This window comes from Ammospiza caudacuta, chromosome 4 (genome assembly GCF_027887145.1).
Source record: "Ammospiza caudacuta isolate bAmmCau1 chromosome 4, bAmmCau1.pri, whole genome shotgun sequence".
In the NCBI taxonomy this organism is placed as follows: domain Eukaryota; kingdom Metazoa; phylum Chordata; class Aves; order Passeriformes; family Passerellidae; genus Ammospiza; species Ammospiza caudacuta.
The window spans coordinates 55,824,502-55,848,870 of NC_080596.1; the positions used below are offsets into that span (position 1 = coordinate 55,824,502).

The 24,369-nt window shown below is 39.5% G+C and overlaps 1 protein-coding gene across 3 annotated transcripts in view; it reads right to left on the reverse strand.

Moving 5' to 3' along the window:
* The window catches only part of C4H4orf19 (chromosome 4 C4orf19 homolog), a 40,258-nt gene that overhangs the window by 4,005 nt on the left and 11,884 nt on the right, over positions 1-24,369 (reverse strand). For 2 of the 3 annotated variants that reach the window (XM_058804098.1, XM_058804099.1), the window contains exons 2-4: positions 16,958-17,007; positions 14,558-14,643; positions 11,883-11,937 (exon numbers count right to left, since the gene is read on the reverse strand). The gene's annotated coding sequence lies outside the window, so the exon portion shown is untranslated. The remainder of the gene's footprint in view (positions 1-11,882; positions 11,938-14,557; positions 14,644-16,957; positions 17,008-24,369) is intronic. The other variant, XM_058804100.1, reaches the window with a different exon arrangement.

A 24,369-nucleotide genomic window follows, 5' to 3' on the forward strand; every position in this document is an offset into this window, starting at 1 on the left:
TGTTTGATTTGAAACTGTTCTTTACTAGTAGTACTTGGAGCCTTGTAGTTCTTGTATTAGAAGAAGTAGTGACCATCGTGTCCTATTGTCACCATAGGAGAGGTCCTGTACTGTTCCTTCAGTGCTCATCTATTTAAATATTACTCATACTGACATTGTTTTGTGCCTATGAACTGTCCTTGTGGTGTTCTGAGTCTTTTTGCATTTTAACATCCTATTAAAATTAAGTGTGAGAGCTACAAATGCAGAGTTCTCAAGGTGTTTGAAACCTGAAAGAAGCAAATTTATTCTTTCCTAATATCTTCTTGTTTCCGTTCACTTGAGTCTGTGACATCCACTGAGCACTGAGGTGACGTTTTTGTGGAACTTTCCCTTAGTGAGGCACAGACAAATTCCTGGAATGGTCATTTTGTTATAAGCAGTAGGTTGCACCTCCATTTTACTACAGTAAAATTCCAGAATTTCTCTAGAACTAGCAGACTGTGTTTTGCTACACTATTGCTTGACCCAGTGAGATGCTAAGAACCATCTATTGTATGGTTCTTATGCCAAAGTCTTCTATTATGAGAAGAAATGGACCCTTGAGAACATTGCTGTTCTGAACCTAAACTGATGTCCCAGATCTGAACATCCAAAACCCCTAAAACACCCAATATTCTTTATGGGTGGTGGCTATCTTGTTTCAAGTTAATGTCAGGGCAGGTTGTTAATATGTTTTGTCCATTGTTATTCAGGCTCTTTCTTGTTCTCTTGAGATTCTCTACAGACTCACATACTTTTTTGCCAATGCCTAAGGACAGTGGCTCACTTCCCATAAAACAGAAATTGATGAAGCAAGGTCAGGGTATTTTCTGGAGTAATTTATTTACAAAACATCCAAGGAAAGTAGTATTGATTTATTCTTCTCAGGCATGGCTTGAATTGGCAATTATGCTAGCAGAAATGTAAATGCAAACAGTTCCCCTCTAAAATCTGAGTACTTCTGGTGTTAGCACTGAACTAAATACCTGATGTCAGATGTCTCATTCTTAGAGCCTCTGATGGCCTACAGTCATGCAGCAGCTGGGTTTGTCCTAGGGCATAGCTGCTCATACCTATGCTTTTTGCCTTTGTGTACACATGAACTGTTCTGAAGCAGAAATTTCTATCAGGAGTAGCCACTTGATGTAGCTGAGTGCTTGTTGGAATGGCTTTCAGGCCAGCTGCTTCTCTCCCCTGAATTGCAGACTCCCTTCCCCATCTCTGCAGACCATGTACTGTGCATTCTCACCCCACATACCTCAGCAGCATCACAGCAGGAATTCTGATACAGGGTCTTTTGTCTGAAGAGGATTGCCCTCTGAAATGCCCACACAGCCTTTGGCTTGGCTTTCAAGTTTATAGGTTTGGTGAGCCCAGTTCTGATTTGTACGTAGACCAGGTCCAACAACAGATATTGCTTCTAGCTGAGAGTGGGCATTTCAAGTCAGGGTGCTTCTGCTTAGAGTTTTATCAGACAGATTTCCTACTCAGGGATTTTATTCACAAATTTTTTTGTTTTTAAAGCAAAAAATGCTGCATATACGTTTTAAGCATTGGCAAGTCCTAATTACTGGCCTTTATTTTGTTGTAAAGATGTTTGTGATCATCATAGAAGGCAATTATAAATTGAAATTACTATTGAAGTTTTCACAGAAAGCACTTTCCTGTTTTTTGGTGTGTGTTTGTTTTGTTTGGTTTTTATTTCTTTAATTACAGCTGCTGTTGGAATTTTCTCTGCAGCTGCTGCATTATGCTTTTCCACTGATTACTTACAATGGGATCTGTCCTGTGGCATGAATAAACTATTACATATGGAAAGCAGTGTACATTGTATTATCTTACGAATTATTTCACATCCCTGAAATAGGAATATAATTTTACAATGTCACTGTCTGAACACTGGCTTTTTTTTTTTCCCTCGCCCTTTCCTTCCATTTATGATAATCTTTCAAGTCAAGCTGGAAAATAATTCTGGGGAGCAAATTGCTTTCATAGCATGAAAAATCATGCTTTAATCCTACTTATCTTGTTTTAGATACCGAGCTCTAAAGACTTGTGTGCTGTTCATAGTTGTGCTAATGGATAAATAATACTAATAAGCTGCTGTCTGGAGCAGTTTGAGTCAAGCAATTGCTACAGGCTTGAAACAAAAGAGCGTTTGCAACTTCTACAATGGATGATGTTAACTGATGGATGTTAACTGAATTTAGAAACATTGCATCCTTATCAAATGTTTGTTGTGTCAGATATGCTGTGCTGCTAAATTGGTGAGATAATTTCAGAAAAACATGACATGATGGGAGATGCTGTGTTGTAGAACACTTTGGGTGTTATTTTCCCTCTGGAAAAAGGCTGCCTGTCTAAAGTGGCAGTAAAATCCTTGGCTTTAACATTCAGATTCTCAGAATTGAGATCAAACTGCCATTAATCCTGGATATTATTCTGTCCTGACCATGAAATTTCTGAAGGCCTGTAAATGTCTGTCATTAGTTATTATGCAGTTACTTAATCCTGGACACTAATAGATCACCTGGCATTAAAGCTCTGCAAAAATATTAAGTAGAGATTTTTTAGAAGTTTTTTTAGGTGAAGACTGGACCACTTGGAGCATTTGCAGGAATAAGATGGAGCTGTTGAGGTAAAAGAAATGAAGGAGGCCTAGAATTAATTTTCTTACTCTCTCAAATTTTGAACTTGAATTTTTTCAGCTTTTAGTAGCTGCTGGATCTCCTGAAGTGTGTCACTCTGGATGAGCTTGTACCAGGTTCTACAAAATAATCAGATTCTTGCAGTGTGATAGTGTGGAATGGCCTTGTGGTTTGCATATTCAATTTCAATGCTTGTTTCATTTAAAGTTATTATTCTTTTCTTCAGTAAAAGAGATGGAAGAGGCCCAGTTTTGTGTGTATACCCCAGCCACCCCGGCAGACCTTTAGCTGACCATGTCAAAAGATAGTCTAGATATAATGTGCTTGCAGTGTATTAAAGAAGTGTTCACAGAGAGACAAGGAAGACCTGATGTTATGAATGACTGACTTTGATCCTTTAAAGCAATATGATATAGAAGAGCAACTTCTTAAAAAAAAAGTTGGAAAAAATTTGAACAATGGAAGGAGGAGTTTAGTTTGAGGAGAGCAGGACATAAATCCCATCAGTAAAACAATTGCTGAAAAAGGGAAGGTGGTTAAAAACACTTATGGTGGTGCCAGCGAAGAGAATGAGGTGGGAGCTCTCTTTCAAGTGTGAGACCTTGGTGAAGATAACAAGAATAATGTCTGACTCCAAACCCACAGCCTTGTGTTTCAAGCCACAGTGTGCTTTAAGAGAAGTCTGCTTTTCTTTATTAGATTTGAGAAACACAAGGTATCTGACTCTAAGTTATTACATAACTCATATTGTCTATTTAAACTGTGGCAGTGTTATGAGTAAATAAAAGGCAAACAAGAGATAATGTCATGAAAGGGGAAGAAGAAATATTTTTGAGTCATAAAGATGGTTTGGCACCTTTCTCAATATTTTTTGGAAGTTTACATGGAAACAGAAAAAGGTCAATCTTACTTTTATTCATGGCAAATTTTTTCTTTTGTCTTGATTTTTATTTTTAAATTCCTTTTAGACACCTCCAGGAGCAGAGGCTGAAAGCTGAGTGAGACAATATTAAAATAGCTTCTCTAGTAGATCTCAACAGATAAACTCTGATTTTGGATCATTATTTTTAATCCAGTTTGTTTGTTTTAGTTTGTTTGGAGTTTTCATCCCACAGCCCCTGATGCTTCTATTGCTTGCCTTTAACTCTCCTCCATCCTTTCCTACTCTAGATGACCTTAGCAAGTAAGGAGATTTTTCCTACATGGGGATTATCTGGGCTGAGCCTGAGTGATGCATCTCCCAGGGACCCAAGGCGCCTCCTTCTGATGACTTTTCTGGTAGAGGCATCTTTCAGACTTGAGCTTGCCAGTGTCTTCCCCATCAGTTTGTTGTGTTTTGCACTCCTCAGTAAAACCCATCCATTCTGAGGATACTGCCCTGAGGTTCCAGTCTCTTTACCACGGACAGAAATCCTCGTTCATCAAAATAAAGTCTGTCTGCCTCACTAGAGATGCAAACACAATTGTCTTTGTTGGTATTTCTTTGCTAACATAGATGCCAAATTCTAGGATTCATATGCACAGAAACAAGTGTGGCAAGAGAAAGTGTTTGCATAGAAATATATGCAGAGGAAATACAGAGAATGTGGGGTGGGAATAGCTTTAGAGAGCTCTAGCACTTGACAAGCTTCTCACAGTTTGCCTTCTGTGCTAAGCAGGCATTCACATCTCCCAGAAGATTTCAGAGACTGTTCTCAGCACGTGCTGGGTCTGACAGAGGCTCAGATGTGCCCAGGCAGGAGGAAGGAAGTGCAATGTCCATGCTCACTGCAGGGCAGGTGGATGAGATGACATTTAAACTCCCTTTGAACCCAATCCATTCTGTGAGCCTCTGTGTTACTGAGGTGTGGAGCCAGAGGAATAATTGATCTGGATGACAGGCAACATAAAAGAGGCACAGAAAAACTGTAGGAGGAGTGGTAGAGTTGAGAGGAACTATATTTAGAAATTTAGAAAACTAGTAAACATACAGTAGAAAAAATTACCAGCCTGTGCTAGAGGGGGAGAGAAAATAACAGGAAAAACCATGTAAAGGAAAAAATATGAGGCGCATAACTTAGCTACACACTGTGCAGGCTAATCACTACTGTTGGATGAATATAATGTGTAAGAACTGTCTTACATAAAATACAGAGACCCCTTCAGATCCTGGGGACTTTTTCCTGACCTGTTTTGAGACCAGAGGGGCTCAGAACAGGTGCAGGCTTGAGGAGTAGGAGAACCCAAACTATCCTGGGCCCAGAATGATCTGAACAACCTGATCTACTTGAAGATGTCCCTGCTCATTGCAGAGGTGATGAGCTAGGTTACCTCTTCCAACCCAAACTGTTCTATTATTATACCATGGTCTGTGGAGAGCACAGTCTGTGCTCAAATCTTCACTGAGACCAATACGTAGAGCTGGACCAAAATCTAATTTCATTTCTCTGGACTGAATCCTAATCTGGAAATTTATTTTAAAAGTACTTCAGGGAATAACTCAATTGACATATATAATTTAAAATAAATGAACTAAACTGAGGAACTGTAATATGGCCCCTTATAGGAAGTAGATCCCACCTCATTTTATTTTAAGGCTATTTTAGTCTGTTTTTTGCTAGCTGAATTGACTTTAGTCTTTTTGTTCACCCTTTCTCAAAATGCAGCACTGAGGTGTTGTTCCTGTGCTTCAGCCATCTTGCAGTCCAGCCCTAGAGAGACACCTGGCTGTGCCATCCTGCTGGCAGAGAATGGCCTGTGGACTGACTTTGAGTCACCCTGCAGTCCTTCCTATCTGTGCTGCTCTGCAAGGAAAGAAAACTGAGCAAGGGCTTTTTCTGGTGCAGCTTGCTCTCCTCTTTTGAGGGAGGCAGGCTCTATATTTGGGAATAAGGTGTGTCAGTGTGTGACAGAAAGAGCCTCATGCTATCCAGCCAGCACAAGGTTATTGCCAAGGTTACTGTTGATTGTCCTATTTTTCTTTATTTTACAGAGCTGAGGAGCTGCACAGGTCTGTCAGCCACTTTTACTCTCCACTGAGAATATTATTTGCCTACTGAACAGCTTGCATGTATTTCTAGTGCAGCTAACAGTGAGGACAGGAGAAGCTGGCACATGGAGACTCCTCAAAAACTTGTATAAAACTTCCTGACCCACAGCCTAACTTCAGTGGTGACTTATGGCTGTCAGTTTGGGATGTTTGGCTCCCATTGCCACCCTAGGCTTGTTCCTTTTCAAATTGAGTCCCCTGTTTTTTATAGATAAAAATAATAATTGTTTGAATGCAAATAATCCATATACTGTCATCAGTTGTTAAGAGTGATAATGTATTTTTAAAGTGATTTTTTCCCCCCTTTCTCCCTGACCAGGCTGAATTAAGCCTATGGACTGTTCATTGTACAAGGTGGCCTGATATTTTGCATTTCCATGACTAAAGTGTCAAACTTCTGGGTGATACTACCCACAGATGCTGTGTACAGACAATGGTTATTTATTTCAGTGAGGGAAGAATTTGATGTGTTCTGTGTGTGCTATGCATGACATGAAAGATGATGTTGGTTTTATGTGTGTTATTTAGTGGTATAATTCAGGCTTCTTCATAGTAAAGCCATGAAACGGATTTAGACTTGTAGTTTTTTCAAAGAAGAAAAGTGGTTTTAATCAGTCCAGTTATCACAATCTGGAGGGTCTCATTGATCAGAAGCACGTGTTGCTTGTTATCTGGAAAATTAAAGAAGTCTCACAGTTACAGCCTCATAAATTTGGATGCTTTGTATTCTGACATAGAGTAGTTTTTTCATTAGTGAGGAAGTAGGTCTGATGTCACAAAAGGGTTTTGTTTCATCAAGGTGATACATAGCAGAATAACTGAATCCTTAAATGACAAAGGTATGTGAGCAATCATAGCGAGGGGCAAAGCAAACTAAGTGACACTTAAGCAGAATTGTTTCTAACTAGCAGAATCACACACTTTTTGGGAGATTAAAAAGAAAGTGATTTAAAAGTCCAGAGGGTTGGAGGATCTCTCCTCTGAAGACACACTACAAAAGCTGGAGTTGTTCAGCCTGGAAAAGAAAAGGCTCTGGGGAGACCTTGTTGTGGCCTTCCAATACTCAAAGGGGGCTTATAAAAGTGAATGAGAACAACTTTAAATACGGGTAGATAGTAGTGAGACAAGGCAGAATGGCTTTACAGTGAAAAAGGAGAAATTTAGATGAGTTGTTGGGAAGAAATTCTTTCCCCAGAGGGTAGTGAGGCACTGGGACAGGTTGCCCAGAGAAGCTGTGGATGCCCCATTCCCCAAAGTGTTCAAGGCCAGGTTGGATGGAGTCCTGAGCAACCTGGTCTAGTGGGTGGCATCCCTGCCCATGGCAGGGGGATTGGTACTACATAGTCCTTAAAGTCGCTTTTAAACCAAGCCTTTCTGTGGTTCTATGAATATCAAATACTCAAATAACAAATTATATTTGCCAGATGAACCATCAATATGGCATAACTAATCACCAAAGTATGGCCTACTCACCAAATAATCATTATGCTCTCATGATTTTAACCTTTATTTGCGTTATGTCGTCTGAAAAGATATGCAAGCATTAAGTGTTTATCGAGGAAATTTGCAATAGTAGTAGCTGACAAAAATCTGCAGCTCCAGGAGCACAGTAGCAGTCGCCTCTAATTGTCATGTACACGAAATAGTACTCTAATAGAATAAACTCTGTATTATATCTTTGGATTGTTCATAACATTGTCCAAACTAGAGTACAGTCTCCTAGCTGAGAGGTGTGTGTGACTACTGTGCAGGGGTCAGTGATGCCCCCTGATTGTGGGTGCATGCTGTGACAAAGCTCAGCACAGGGAAGAGCATCCTGCCAGCTGATGGCTGGCTGTGATCTGATGAGAAGCTACTCTGGCAGTCAGGATGGTCAGAGCAGTGGAAGTGTCTGGCTACGTTTGTTTTCTCAAAATGCAGAGAAAAGGTCACATTTAGTCTGCTCTGCTTATAATAGAAAAATACATGCTAATTATCTTACATATGTGTAGTTGTACTGCCCCAAAGCCATACCAGTCCAGTTGTACAGTACAATGGCAGTACCTGCTAATTGTTCTGTGCCTGTGTGAATACTTCAGCTGCAATGGGGAGCACCTGCATTGATGCAAATGCAGCATTAGGAACTGCTCCATTTCTTTACGGCTGTTCTCTTCCCATACCTGCAGGCATCTAGCTGTGTTTATGTCAGATGCTGACAGGTTTTCTGCTCCCACATTGCCCCTTCACGTTCTTGCTTTTCCTTGCAGCTGTTTTGCACCAAGAGGCAGCAGTGGGCAGGTCTCAGGGCAGGGAAGTTGGGGTGTTACCAGTACTGCTCGAGCACACCTGCACTTGTTGTTTGTGAGTGTGTTTGCTGAAGGGGAAGGTAATGAAAAGTAGATGCTATCAGTTTTACAAAGGGTGTTCTATTTTGATTTGTAACTGTTGGTCATTGTGTAAGCTGATAATAATATACATAGCTATGTTAAATCCTGCTAGGCTCCTCCTCAAAATGTCCTTCTTTTCAAACCAGTAAGGTCAGCCAGATCTTCCACTTACTCTTGGTGGCTTCCTGACTGTGTTAGTCAGCACATGAAGTGCCATGTTTTATTCTCATACTAGATTCTTATTTCTACCTTGACAGTTTTGGGGTTTGTGCTATTTTTGTTGTTGGTTTTGTTCTGTTTTTAAAAAGACATTCTTGTATTATTTCATTCACTGACCTATCTTTGGTAGCTGTTGACTGTTTTATAAACAGTTGAGAGAGTAAGGCCAGCTGACATGGAAGGTGGACCTTTTTGTGGGGTGTTTTTGCTGTAGCAGAGTGTCCTAGAGGACACAAGGGCTACAACTTGGAGGTGATCTGAACATGTAATTTTTTTCCTGTTATGCTCTTTGCAATTGATTTACAATATTTATAAGATACTTAAAATGAAATACATTCTCTCGGACTAGTTCCTCATCATTCACAGCACTAGGTCACGGAACATTTCCCTACCCACGTTATTTACCATACAAAATGATTGTTTTATGTTTAAGGAGTAAAAGGAAAAGTGGGGAAAAGGATACAGCTCTCACAATCATTAGCCAGTTTACATAAAGGAAAACCAAATAGAGCTGGTAGCATAAACCCACTCATTTCCTCTTCAGCTAAGCTTGTTTTCTACGTTTGGTTTTTCCAAACTTACATAGTCTAGTGTTTAAATTAATGAAGTTTGTTTCCTGTCTTTTAAAATTATCAATCCCATAAAATATAATAGCTTGTTTAATAGTGGGGCCTAAAACCCTGAGTCCTGTTTAGTTCCATATTGCATAGAGGCAAACAAAGAAATGTGCTCCTTCCCAAGGCTTTCATGGTCTGAAAGTGTGACAAGGCAAAAATGGGAAGCAGGTGGTGATGTGCATGTGAGAGAAACAATCAGCAGAGGAGCTTTATTTGGGTCAGTAATTGTGTTAGGCTAGGCCTGAGTGGGGGGTCTGTGTTTGGCAACACAAGTGGAGCCTCAAATTAGTTGTAGCCAATTTTTATGGAACAGAGGGGCTGTGTCTGAAATGTCATTTCTCTTGAGAGGTTAAAGTGTCTCTATGTGATTCTGTACAACTGCTCACTTTGGAGGGAGATTCTTGGGTTCCAGCCTTTCACCTGGAAATCCTTGGTTGTATCCAACGTCTTTTAAAAATATATAATATAAAACCAGCTCTAGAATTGGGTCTGGAGATGGTGCTGTCATGGGTCTACAATTCACAAAGTTCCCTTGCTCATACTTTGCTCTCTTCCTGATGTCAGGCTTGAGCAGCCTGCTTGAGAGCCATCAAAGACATGATTCTGAAAGCTGTGAATGTGTCTTAGAGACTGAGGGTCAAACTGAGCTGGGGATCCTAATTTATGAGGGAATTCTCTAACTCTTTGAATACTGGGTAAAGCAATCACTGCCTCCTCTGTGGTTTTGACTGGGACTTGATGTGGGTGCTGTCTTCTGGCCCGGAAGTCACTTTCCATTTACAGAATCAGTTGATTTAAGCCTGCTTAAATATAGAAGTACTTTCTAGACGCAGATTGTTTCTCAACTGCACATATATGTATAAAGGCTTATTTTTTTAGCCTCCTGGAATACTTCCATGCAGTTTTATGGATGCTGTTATCAATGAGAAATCCTACTTGGGACATTAGAAAAACTGACAATGTCAGACAGTGAGCATGAAAGCTACAGCATTACTGCTGTAGGATTTAGTCTGTGAGAAAAAATTGACAAGTCAGAATGCTTCCTAAGTGTATTCTGAGGTCATTTGGTCTGTTCAGCCTGGAGGAGACTGAGGGGAGACCTTATTGCAGTCTACAGCTTCCTTGTGAGGGGAAGAGGAGGAGCAGGCACTGATCTTTCCTCTGTGGTGACCAGTGTCAGGACCAGAGGGAATGGTCTGAAGTTGTTTCAGGGGAGGTTTAGGTTGGATATTAGGGCGAGTTTCTTCACCCAGATGCAGTTTGGGCCCTGGAATGGGCTCCCCAGGGAAGAGGTCACAACAGCAAGTCTGAGTGTTCCAGAAGCATTTGGACAATGCTCTCAGGCACACGGTGTGACTCTTGGGGATGGTGCTGTGCAGGGCCAGGAGCTGGACTTGCTGATCCTTGTGGGGCCCTTCTTACTCAGCTTATTCTGTGATTGTGTGGTCGTGTCCTGTACATTGCCAGACAGTGCCACTCATTAGCAGCACGGCAGCACTCTGTACACTCTGAAATCAAGCTCTTTGTTGGCCCATCTGCTGGAAGCTGTTGCCTCTTGTACTTGCCTGTGAGTTCTGTGCAAAAATAATTTATTGACCTTCTTCCGAAATTTGGGGCCAAAGATAAAAGAACCTTTAAAATATGATGTTGGAAGACTTTGAATCTTTAGGTGACCTTGGTGAACAGAGTAAGATGGAAAAGGAGAGAAGAGATGGAGATCTCATATGTTTTAGACACTGTGAAATTATTTTAAGTTAAAATAAGACAATAAATCTTAGGAAATCAGCAATGAAGTCTAAGCAGGTTTACTCCTGTAATCCTGTCATTCTATCTTACTGAAAACTCTTGGTTGCACACCAGTTCGATGAAAAGGCTCAGTGCTTCTTTGTGTGATTGGTTTTTCCCCATTGATTCTTTGTAAGAGGGTATGAAGAGACACTGCTGGAGTTTAGCAGGCTTTTATACTTTAAGTATGCCATACATTTTTACTTCAGGGAGCAATATTCTGAAAATAGACTTGGATGTCCATGGAGATTGCTTCAAATACAGGATTGGAGTGGGCTGTGTATATGTGTTTGGGCAGGATTTAGGCCAGGCAGGATATGTGATCTCAGCACTGGTATTCAGCTGTAGCTTAGTGTGCCCAAAAATCATCTTGTCCTGAATATTTCAGATGCTTCTGATTTGTTTATATCATATGAAATATTGCTAGTGGCAAGTATTGTGGTGGTATTGTTGTGCTCAGAACATCAGCCTCTCTTAATACCAAGAAAATTGAATAAAGCCATAAGCAGTTAGAATAAGTCAATGATTCCCTTTATAAAAACAAAAGGAAAACAACCCAACCCAGCAAAAACTACACCCTTGCCCCCATAAAAAAGAAACCAGCACCAAAAAACCCCCAAACAAAACCCCCCCAAAATCCAACACATTGACCAAGTAGATTCCTTAACATTGTCAGGAAGTTGTGCTTTTGTGTTTGACCGTTTGATGGCATAACCTGCAACTTTTTATAGGGAATCTGTTAAAAGTCAGTGTGCTCTCCCTCTCAAATCAAATTAATCCTTATGTTCTCCAATTGGTTCTCTTTTCCCAAATCCCTCTCTTTCCTCTGTTTGCCTCCCATTCTTGTTATTTCCACACGATTTGCCTGCATTTTCGCATTTTTTTCTTGCCAGTTTTCACCTATGTTTACTGTCTTAGATTGATTCAATGTTTTATTCCTGTATTTCTTCTGTACAGTGTCTTTTTCTAGACTTCAGAGTGGAAATTGGCAAGCTTTTATTTGCTACATCAGGAAACTTACGGATTGGAAAGAAACAGTTCTGTCCTGTCACTAGTGCTTGTGGCAGCTGAGTGTTGTCATTAGAAAATACTGTGGAGTACTGTAGGGAGAGATGGTTTATGTTGTGGAATGCTGAAGTTACAATAGTGAATGGCCAGTAATTTTTAGACATACACAAGGAGAAAAAAATAATCCTACCTTTCCAATTGTACTCCATCGACTGCTTCATAGATTTGTTTTAAATATCTTGGTTCTGCAAGAGAAAAACACTTTGCAAGTGGTTTCATCACATGCACACATATGTAAGAAGGAACCTATGAGGCATTAACTGTCTAATGCAAACAATGTGGAAATAGAACAACCTCCTCTTGGTACCATTGTGAATTTTAAATTTAGACAGTGATCAAATAAATCACTTGAGTAGTATGCGCATCCCCTTGAGCTGAACTGGAATGCTAACCTGCTTAAAGTGAACATAACCTTTGCTACAGTGGATTAGGACTCATGTAAAATGTTTCAACAACAGCAGTAAAATTAGAAAACTTTCAAATATGTAGTATTATGGGACTTTCTTTCCTATGTGTTTTCTTTTTTTCTTTCTGGGTGCCAGGATCTTTGTAGTATCCATTAAAACTTCATGTGTGCTTGTCAGAATTTCACCCTTCAGATTTTCACAAACTTTGAAACTTAGATGTCTCTGGCATTGCAATAATATTCTAGATATTGGTAAAGCTGTTGTTCTTTCAGACATGCTCCAGCTAAATGGAAAGCGCAGCAAAGTGTTTGTATTAAGAATTTCTAAAAAGATAAATTAATGGGATAATTGCAGATTTAGAGTACAACAATACTGCAATGCAGATGCTTTTCCTCCTTTAAAAATACAAATATTTTCAGTATTTCTTGTAGTGAAAGAAATGTGAGCCCATGAGGACTTGTGCTTGCATGCAAGCCTATAATGACCATGAATCACCAAGTCAAGTTCATTTCTGTAGAATGGGCAATGTATTTTGCTGTGGGTTTTAGAAATAGGGCCATGTGCTTTCTTTCATTCTCAGCATCTCTCTGCATGAGTGATAACTTGAAAAATCTCAGTGTAGCTTACATTACAAACAACAAATCCACACAGAGTTATGCTTGCACCATTCTTGAAATGTGCAAGGTTTTTCTTGTAAGAGAGTGAAGTTTATGTTGTCCTTGAGATCCCTTTCAGCAGAGCACTCCTAGGATCTAAGCCAGGGTAGTTTGGTCCAGGATTCAGCACCCATAGGCAATGGGGCTGAGGAGGAAAGTACAAGGCAACAAGGACAGTACAATCAACAAGCTCATTGCTGCTGCTGCTCTCTTTGCTATACTCTCATTGCATACATATTCTTTGCAGTTATAGTTTTTGTAATTTATGGGTAAACTCTGACAACTTCTTATAAAATGTCACTATCTAGCTTCCAGGTTTGAAAGTACCCCTGGCTGTATATGTAGTTTCATGGCTGCTGTTTGCCTGCAAATACAGGAAGACAACATTGCATGGTGTCTGACCCATGGGTGACATTTAGAGGATTTTCTATTAAAAGCCTGAAATATGATTGAAACCTAAATGCAAATTTAAGTGGCCTGGGTATCTGATGTGGCTCGTTGCTAGGGAGAACCTGGGATTCATTCAGCCTCGGTTCACTGCGCTGCTCTGTTGCCCTTAGAGCAAGTCACTTAACCTGTCCTGTATGTCACCATTTCATATCCTTCTCAGAGCTTAATGTTTGTGCTGCACTTTGAAGATTTATAGCCCTGTTCAATCTTACTATACTCTTGCAAAGGGTTGAATGTTTTTGTGCATCTGTTAAAGGTGTGATCAGTACTTTATGTGAAGTGAATAATAAAGCTTATGAAGAATGAGTCATGGTGTGTTCCTGTTTTTATGCAACCTTTTACTGCGGTCATTTTATGTCCTTTTTGCATTCTATTTTATTTTTAAATATAGGTATCATTATTAGTTACAAGATTCCTCCTTTTAATCTTTGTTCAGATCTCTATCAATCTTGCAGTATAATTTGGTTCTGATGTCCTTATTTGTTTTGTGTAAGCCATGGCCTAAACATTTACACATACAGTGAAAGGAAATGAAAAATAAAATCCACCGTCTAGTTATGAAAGGATGCAGGTACCTTGTTTAACTAAACTTTCAAGTGCATTCTTAACTGCTGTATGTAAATTCCTTTTGTCTATTTAACAAATTCTGAAGGAGTAGGTCAGCTACAGGGTTTTCCTTTAATTTATTATTGGGTTTTGTTTATTTTGAGTCCTCTAGGAAATTCCTATAATTCAGTAGAAATGTAAAATGAAAATGCCAAAAAGGAGAGCTGCTGGGTGTCACAGCTGTTGGTTAGTTGTCAGCACACTCCTTATATCATGTCCAATGACAACTGGTTTGTCTGTCAACTTCTGTCTGATGCCTGTGTAATTGGCTTTTGATCCAAAAGTAGACAAAACATTCTATATTTGCTCTTAAACTTGAGTTTGAAGTAGCTTTTTTTTTCATTGTATTTGGACCTTTTTCCTTTTCTGCTTGCTGGTAATAGTTTGGAGCATGGCTGTTAGCCCTATAAATTGCATTCAGACATCTTAATTAAGTACTTTTTTTAGCATCATCTTTGCTTAGCAACATCCTTTCTGAGATATTCTGGGAAACTTAATACTTGTCTGGTGTGTAAAACAGTGGTCGTAAATCAAGGTATGCTGCCTTATCCTTCTTGCTTATGTTGTTTAATAGCTTTTGAATTACTCTCTTTGAGCCAGAAGCATGAAGCCCTATACACCTAGTCACTGCAGTTTATTGCATAACACAATCACCACTGAGACTCAGTCTTTGGAGTATGACTTACCATGCTGGTGAAGATTGTTAGAGTGAAGAGTGTCTACATGGTTGTCATGGTCCAAGCAGCAAGTAGCTTTCACATTCCAAAATAATCTGGAATTTAAACAAAATCTTTAGGCTCTCAGAAGCTCATATTGGTGTTTTCCATTTCATTTAGTTGCTGAAAACATGCTATCTCAAAGTCATAAGACCAAAATGAAAATAAAATTATCTAAACCTGCTTTGACATAGACCATAGATATGGTTCAGATCCTGTGTGTGTTTCATGCTGAACAAAATTAACCTTTTTGACACAGTTATTTGAGCACCTTCTTGTGCTGCACTAGAATCTCTTTCTAGGCTTTTGGTTTTAAAAGTTGTGTTTGTCCTCCACTGGGAAGGTGCATGGGGTGCTGCATTCTCTGAGCAGACATTTGTCACTCTGATCCACCTGTGGTCGTGCTCCATCAGGAGCTCCTGCCTCGAAGCTCTCAAGCACAACACAGAGCCTCTCTCTGTTCAGTGTGTGAAGTTGATCAGTGCTTTTGGTAAGAAAGGTCTCTCTCACCCTAAGGATCAAAGAGAACTTACATAGTTTACTCAAACAATACAAGGCTTAACTCTTTCTTTCTGGAAATCATAACTTGGTCTTCCAACCAAGATAACTTGGTTGTAGACACTAGGTGTTTTCCTTTGTCAATAAAAAGTGTTAGAATTCTATGCTGTCCTCTAGAGTTTCATCAAATGCTTAGCTATCAATAGTGGCTTTGATTTCCCATTTAATTCTAATGCCCTGAAGTTTGCATTTCCCTCATAGTTTCCTTCCCTTCTCTATCAACCTTGGCCCTTATGCTTTTCGTACCATTCAAATGTTTTCTCTGCTACAATGTCTGTTGTTCAATAACTTTTTTTGCGAGTTCTTTTTGATGAGTTCAATTCTTCATTGCAATTTAATTTTCAGTGTAACAAACCTGATTTCCATGCATTCTTTGTGATTGTGCCCATGTGTTTCACTAGGATTGTTTACATATGGTTTGTATTAATGTGCTTTCACTGCGTTTTGATGGTTAAACTGATTAACCTTGCTAGGAATGGATTCAAAGCCTTTAAGATTCTGTTCTAAGTTTAGGAAAAGGAGCAGTTTTGTGAAATCAAAGCAGAATTTGAAAATCCTGAATTGTTTCCATGAATTCTTGGAGTGAAAAAATAATCTTCCAACTATCAAACTGCACACTTCTCTCTTAGATTCTATGGGGATGAGAAGAAGGAAATGTAGGTAACTAGGATTGTCTTGGGTCTTGGTTTCCTGAAGGAATTGAGGAGGAAGAGACGTGAATACTCAATTTTCTTTACAAAAAGTACTTATGAATTATAATCATGTTGAGGTTATTTATTCTGTCAAGCTTTCTTGAATTTAATTTTTTAAAATATATCAGTATGTCAGCTCTTGAATTCTGTCATCACATTGCTCCTTGTAAATATCAAACTTGTCACCGACAACATGAAGAATGTAAGCAGGTAAGATGCCATGCACCAGCTAACATTTAATGAACACTGTTTAACAATTCTTTGAAATCTGACAGATCTCCTTGATTTGTGAAGCACCTCATCAGTAACTCAGAAGGCACAGGTTGTTTCCTGAGTGGTAAAAACCAGCTGACAAAAGGAGAGATCTTGATTCACAGCTGAAAATAGGCTATTTGAAAGAGCTCTGTGGTCTTGCCAGTTGTACAAGAGTTTTCTGGAGAATTACTATCTTTCTATTAGCTAAGGCACCTCGGGATGGTGCTGTCCATTGATTCTGTAACCCAGTACCATGTGCCCTTTCATGCCTAGATAGAGATTCTCAGTCACAGTCATCTGTTAGTGAGGCCCCTTTGGGTCACTGGCAGAGAGTTTTATGTTCTGTTTGCTCCACCACTTTTATAGACCATGCTGGAAACTTTTTATTTCTTCCTGGTGACTAGGGATCATGAGCTGCTTTAGATGGCAGCATCCTTGTTCCTGGCAGGCTTTCTGCTGTCTGGGCTATGAATCACAACAAGATAAATCTGCTTTATGCTTTACAAAGTGTTGTACAGAATCATAAAATAATTGATTGAAAGACAGATCCAGAGCTCTGCCCAGCCCTTCACTCTGTCAATATAGGTCAATATAGGTTTACAGCATGATATGAAACATGCAACACCCAGGTTTAGCTCATTAATGAATGGGAAGCTTTGATCTTTTTGGCCATGTCTGCAGAAGCAGCATATGGCTCTACTGGGCAGGTAATGCAATGTCAATATAATCTGTCTATGTTTGTATAGCTCTTTATTAGTAAAAATCTTGCAGGAGCTGAGGGTGAAAGTTCAGTACCCAAAATTTTCCACTTCTGTAACAATTTCCTGTTCCTAGCTTGTATGTTAAATGTCTTCTGATTGCTTACCTCCAGCTTTCAGCCCCAAATGCTAGCAATCTGCCTCCTGTTTAAAAAACCTAGAAAGAAGAAATAAACATGTTGGTGTATTGCTCTATTTTTATATTTGCATATATCATTATGTGCAATATACAGACATTGATATTCCCTCTAGAAGGGAGTGTTTGTGGCAATTTACCTGGGTCTCTTGTTAGAGAAAAATGTTTGTTACTGTAGATTACACTGTTCTACAGGTGCCACTTTCTCATTTTAGAGTTTTTGTTGTTAGGAGAAGTAAAATAATTACTGGATAAGAAATGTTTTTTGTGACTGGGACCTCTTACAGCTTTATCCTACAAGTTGCCTGGGCAGGCACAGGGATGTTGAGTTACACAATTTCAGTAGGCATTATTCAGCCAGCACTGAGAAACCATGACAGACAGCTCTCTGCATGGAACAGGTATTTTTCTTTCTTTGCAGAAACTGAGGATGTGCACAGCCTTTTGTATGTTTAGAATCTAAGAAATTGACCTATCCAGATGCTTCAAAATTAATTAATGAGAGGGAGTGAGCAAAACCGGTTCCTGCAGCTGTCAGTGCCCATAAATCATCTCTGTCTTTACTTTTGAAGCAGGACAAGAGCATGAATTTAATTAATGGGTTTGACTTGCTCTGGAAACACACAGCAGAGAATTCACCCTACCCACACCTTTCACAGATGCTGTAAACATACAAATGTTATTGTGTATTTACTCCTGAATGCTTTCCAGCATCTTTGTGCTAGATACAGTTGAATGCCTCAGGCAGGTGGCAAAGCAATGACTGCAACAAATCCTTGTTCTGTGACACCCAGATGAGAGAAGCAGCAGGTCAGCTCCTGTTTTCGTGGTTCCAGCCAACTTCTGCCTAACAAAGGCATTAGTAATGGCTGCTGCAGAAAACTCCAGGGGAAAACAGAAAGAGTGAGTTTGTCTGTTTTCCATGGTTGGCAATTCAATTATAGTATGAAAAAAGTACCAAGTAGATTTATTCTGCAACCCTGGTTAAAAAAAAGGGGATAATCTCTTTCTTTAAATAAACTGTCTCTACAATGGATCACCAGGAATGTCTCTGCATTATTTGACTTTTATTATATTTTTAGTTCTACCTTGTTAAGTGCAAAGAGACTCAGAAACTGTGACGCTGGATCAGACCCCAGTTCAGTGCTGTAGTCAGCACCAGGTACCTCAGAAGGGATTGTGCAAACACCCCTGGTATTATGGGGAACTGGGATTACATAACATTTACATCACATCAATCATGGCTTTAAGTCTCTTGTGTCTGAAGACTTGCATTCTCCTAGAACATTTAACTTGTTAAAAGTTAAATTTGATTTTGTCATGTTCACTGCTGTGATGCTGGACAGTGTTAAGGTTTTTTTCTATGGAAACTCATTGTACTCTTTCCTTTGGTAAGAAATTTATAGATGGCAATTTATGCTGGAGGAGGAATTTTCTTTGCTCCTGTGCTAGTGCCCTTTTTGACCTGGCTGAATGTTCCCCCTTATTTATGATGTTACGTAAGAAGATGGAAACATTTTCCTTTTAGTCTGCAACGTGTAGGATTTCATTGTCTAGATATCTAGAGGACCTGGAAAATGTGTACTAAGAAATGTGGCCTTTTTAAATAAGAGGGAGTAATATAGAACATTATTTGAGCTCCTCTATATGATTAGGACTTTTGGTTAGTGTGGATGTGTAGATGTGGTGATAATACCCAAGTAACTTAGAAAATAGTGGTTCTTTATTCAAATACTGGAAAATAAGCTTGAATATACTGAAAAAAAAAGGCTGAATGTTGCTTTGTATGCCCTGTGCCCTGTGTATATGTGCAGAATGGCATTCACCCTCCTATGATTGCTGGAACTATGTGAAGTTGTACTAAAAGTATCAGTTCTTGCTATTTTCTTGTTTTTGTTGCTGCTTAGAGAGTCTTCTAGGAAAGGATCTATCTGGGGCCTCTAAAATTCAAATCAACATTGCCAGACCTGTGGTGAATGCATTTATGAGTATTTACATGGAGGTTAAGATTTGGAGTAAGTGTTAGGAGTGCAAGACCCTGAACATTTCAATCTGGCAAAATCCTCAAATCTCTCTTCCTTTCCCCATGATGCTCATATCCTGGCAAGATCCACGATCCTTGTTTTTTAAAAATTTGTGCAAAAACTATCCAACAACAATTTAAATTAAAAAATGCTTTTTTCTACATTTAAATATTGAAACACACCTATAGCTGCACTGACCTGACACTGACACCAGAAATTCCAGGAAATATTCACAAAGAATGCCAGGCACTGAGCAACTACTCTTTGTGTTTGTTATAAGAGAACATTTTTTCATCTAATTTTTCATCAACTATTTTACCTTTCTCTTCTGTGTATAACATGGTCAATTGAAGACTTTGATATTTTTTGAAGTTATTACTACAGCTATATCTGACAGCATTTTATAGCATAAAAGAATTCACCATCCTGATTTCATCAAATACAACTTTGTGAAAAGGCCATTTTGCACACCCTGAGGTCTTATGTAGGGGTGATTGGAAAAGTAAATCATCATCCCACCTGCATTACTGGATAAGGCTCTTTTCAGTATAGGGAATGTAGAAGAGGCTGCATTTCTTCTACTCCTTTTTACCTAGATTTGCAGCATGTATTAATACAAACTGTAATTTACTGCTCTTTAGCTATCATTGCTGTGTGTTCTGCTGTGTCTTCTCTGTGGCAGTGGCCTTCTTTCAAGGGGAAGAAACTTCCTTGATCCTTAAACTTGGTGAAGCTGAACTGTGAATCACTTGTACCTGAGTGATCTGTGTTGTTGTATTACCTGATTGCTGAAGCCTCTGACAAATTAAAGGCAAGGCCTTATCCACAATCATATCCTGAGTTTAGCTGTTCACAGAATCAAGGAATATTCTGAGTTGAAAGGGGTCACAAGGTTCATTGAGTCCAGTTTTGAGGTGAATGGCCCATAGAGGGATTGAACCCAGAGGCCTGGCAGCATTAGCACCATGCTGTATCCAGCTGGGCCAATCTCACCTGTGTCTCCCCCTGCCAGGAGCTTCGTGGGGATGCCCTGGGGGAAAGGAAAGGATTGTTTCCAGCCTTTGTGCTGGAGGGGAAACCACTGAGGATCAGTGCCTGCCTGCAGTGCTGTGGTGTCACCAAGCAGTAAGGGGTGACCTAGAGCTAGGCACAGCCAAGGCTGTGTTGTAAGCCTGACCTCAAGTTTCCCTGATGCTCTGCTCCCTGCAGGCCCTCTCTGCAGACCTGCTGTGAATCTTCTCGGTGCTTGCCTTACTGAGGAGCTTGTGTTGTCTGTGTTCTTACAACAAATCAGGTATTTACTGGTGGAGGGGAAGGGGAGACGTGTGTGCTGTTTGCGCCTCTTTCCTCTGCCTTTTTCATTAAGACTGTCTGATGTGGCACATACTACCTGATGCAAATATATCCTTATGATTAGCTAGTCTTGCCAGCTTTTATGTGGGTTGAAGGTATCTTTCTTAGGGTTTGTTTCTGTAAACAGAAACACCCAGACATGTCCCCACCTCTCACTGTTTTCAGGCAGTGGTGACAAAGCAAGGTCTAATTTAGCTACAAAAATCAGTAAGGTTTCTGAAGAGTGTCATTCACTGTCAAAAGCACTTTTGTTGGCAAAGAGCCATGGGGAGCCACCTCTAGAAATAGGGTCTCCTTTGTTTTTGAGGATGTGGAAATGGTTGACATTAAATCATGGGCTATAATTCACACAGTGAGAAGTTTGCAGACTGATTCTGTAAGTAGAAAAATCCCTTGAGGAAACACATTATGTCTATAATTCTGTCAGTCAGAAGATTAGAGTCAGTCAAAAACTAACTTACACAAATTGCTTAATAGTAAAGATTGTGCTAACAGAGGTAAGAAATTTAGCTGAAGTCTTTTGCTTAAGGCTATGAAAATTGGGTGACATTGAAAAATGGTATTTCTTTTCCAGGAGATGTAGTAGAAATTGTTCTGAGTTATAATTAGTTGCACATGACACTTCTGTTGCAGCGTTAAGAATAATCATAATTACTTAAATTTGTTGTTCAAAGTATCCCAATGTGCTCAGCATTTGGTTATATATTTGGATAACACATGTAGCCTTTAGGGTTCAGATTTCAGAGTGGGACTTGTTCATTATAATTTGTAATTGTGTGAATATTATACTGACACATTTAAAGAATTGGCCGAGGTGAAACAGAGGTGCTTCAGATGACATTTTGAATCCTTAGGAATGCTAGGAAACACTGAGTTGGGAGCAGGTACTCCTCATCAGTTTGTTATATGCATATATATATATCTATATATATCTATCTATATATCTCTGTGTGTGTGTATAATCCTACTCCATGTAGTTAGAGTGTGGAAAGTCCTTCACTACCAAATTTAGCTTTTAATAATGTACATTCCTCTAGAAAGATTGCGTGGCTGCAGTGGCTTCTGCTTCTTCCTCCTGCTTTTGGTAGAGTGCATCCTCCTTTTGTGAATGAGTTGGCCTTGGGAGGGTGGAACCAGATTTTGTCTTGCTTCAGAATTATGATACTGATACTGTTCCACTGATGAAGAGTGGAACAAATGGATGGGCTCTTATTCTACAGCTGATGTACATTTAGGTAGCTCATCTTACATCAGTAATTTGTGTAATCAGCCCTTGTTAAATATGACGCATATATTTGGTTTATTTGTTATGAAATTCTTGCACCCAGAATGTGAACACTCCTGTCTATGGGGTGGGGTTTGCAGTACAGGAGAGTTTGGCTGACAACTTTCTGGTGTCCTCAGCAGAGCAGCAGGAGCACTTGGTCCTGGAGAGCCAGGAGTGGAGCAGGTGCCAGTGAGGTGAAGTGTTAACATGGTTAATATGAGGCTTACTCAGTGCTTACTGCCTTTCCTGAAGTTCCCCAACTCATTAGTGGGCAGTGTAAATCTGTACCCAAAGGCCAGAAAACCCCACTGCCAAAATAGGCAATAGCTTTACCCTTTTCTCCTGCTGCTGTCTGTGTGTGCAGAGACCAGACTGTGGTGGGGCACCCCCTCTGGGTGAGAAACATAGGAGTTTTTGGTTAAAATTCAGTGTTCACATTAGAGCCTAAAACGCACATAAAATCCTGCTGAAGCTAGATTCTCCTCAGCCATTTGAAAGTTCTAGCTTTAATGTTGGCATTATTTTCATCCTCCAGACAAATTAAAGCTCAGGGGGAGGCATCAGCAGTGAGTCCTCTAAGCAAAGCAGGAGTAGCAAAGATGATGATTTTGAAAGTCATTTCAGCAAAGCAGGCAGTAATGAAGAAGATTTTCAAAATGAAAACAGTTCCCTTATGTGGTTTCTAATGCCTTTTCAAACTGGGTAGCAAAGGTGTTTTTCAGACAAGCTACTGCAATTCAATTAGACTGACCTAATTTCTATTTCTTCTCTTTCTGCTACAGGTTTCCACACTGATACAATTTAGTTTTCTTCAAATCATGTTATGGCTTGGAAGAGATTTGGGCACAGCACTGTTAATTGACAGAGTTTAAACACAGAAAATGTTCCCTAAAGGTTGCCTAGTCTGTATGCTCATTTTAGCTAAAAAACTTAAAAAGGACTTTTTGGATTTGGGCAGATGAAAGTTTTTATAAGGAAAGTAAGCATTGTTGCTGTCCAGGGCAAATGTAGTTTTTAAATTAAAAGTAGAGATTATAGGCCCACTCTTCTATATTCATGTAATTCTCTTTGTGCTGGCTGCTCACAGGGATACACTGAGTGGCACAAACTCTCACTAAACACCTATGAACTCAGTCGTGTGCATCACATCCCACAGTTAGCAGAATTGGTTATGCATTTAAAGCAGCTTAATCTAGAAATAGAAATTCTTACTGGGCTTTCTTCAGCAGCTTCTGTTTTCTTTCTTTAACCTAATTAAATGCTGATTTAAAATGCATTGACGACATCAACATTTGAATAAGATTATGGCGTGATGGTTCTAGGTTCCAAGCCTTTGAAATAAATAAAAGTTCTTTTCAAAGCATGAAATTACTTTTTCTTGCAACCCATTCCCTAATCTAAAAATCACTAATCCTGTGAGACTGACAATCCAAGCAACTGTTTAAGCCTGAAGCCTAATTTGGCCACAGACACGGCGCTGCTGTGAAGCAAAATAAACTTATAAGTAATCCAGATTTAAATCAGCACATCATTCTTTTATACAGAATTGCTTCAGTTTAGCTATGCTAGTCCAACACCACCCTTTTTCTTAGAGCTGTGAGTAGTACTCATTGATATTTCCACAAGGTGCTTTGGCAATGGTTTTGCAGCTGAAGCAATGCTGCTGTGGCATTTAATGCAGGCTGGGTTGTCACATTTGCAGTGCCAGGAGACCCCTGCTCTGTGCTACTGTGAGACTGCCTTGCTTGGCAGGTGTTGGGATTTGCCTGCAATATGCATATGCAGGACTGAAACCAAAGGGATAGCTTTAAATTGTGAGAGACATCCTCCCTGCCTGCAGTCTTTGTTCACTTCATATGTAAAGAGGGTCTGGAATTCAGGTATTTATTTCTCTGTTGTAGTTTTAACTGACTAACTGGTGCGACTTGTATGTAGTCCAGGGATTTTAAGCAGACAGCGCAATGAAAAGTTTTTATTATTACCCAATATTTCTTTTGATTTTACATCCAAAACCGTAAAATTTTGAATTTTTTCAGGATGTATCACATCTTGAATGAGCTTTATCAAAATTTTGACGTTGCTGAGGATAGCTAAGTCTAGCAAAGACTTCCTTTTTCTGCAATGCAGTCACAGATGACTGATATCAGTCCTTCAGTCATGTGTTTTCATTCTGTCAATGGATGATCCCTCAGCTTTGACAAAACCTATTCTTTGATGTTAAAATCAGTTAAAATCCTGAAGTTCAAGTATACATCCAAAGGAAATACTGATAGAGTGCATTTCTTTTACAAATCACATTTAACTGAGGCCTAAGTGATTTATGGGAACTAAGAATAAATAATACCTCCAGTAAGAACTTTTTTTCCTCTCAGCTGTTTAAACTCTTTCTCAGGTTCTACTGACAGGGATGCTTGTGTGGACCAGGGACTGGAGCCTGTAGGGGTGTGTGCTGTCCCTTGCAGCATTCTAAGTCTTTTCTTGTGGTGATTCACTGTACTTTCCAGATTTTGACATCTAGAGGCATTCCTATTTATTACAGATTTTTTTCAAATGGCATGTATTAATAAGGATGAGTAGGGAAAGGTAAGTCTGATTTACAAAAGCCACAAAGATGTAGCTTTGTTCTGGTTGAGAAAATGTAATTTTCTTGTGGTTTCTTTTTAAAATTATTTGTGAAAAGACTATTTCCCCTTTATAGCATGATCCTTGTGATGGTCTTTACCTATTTGAGAGAGCCTT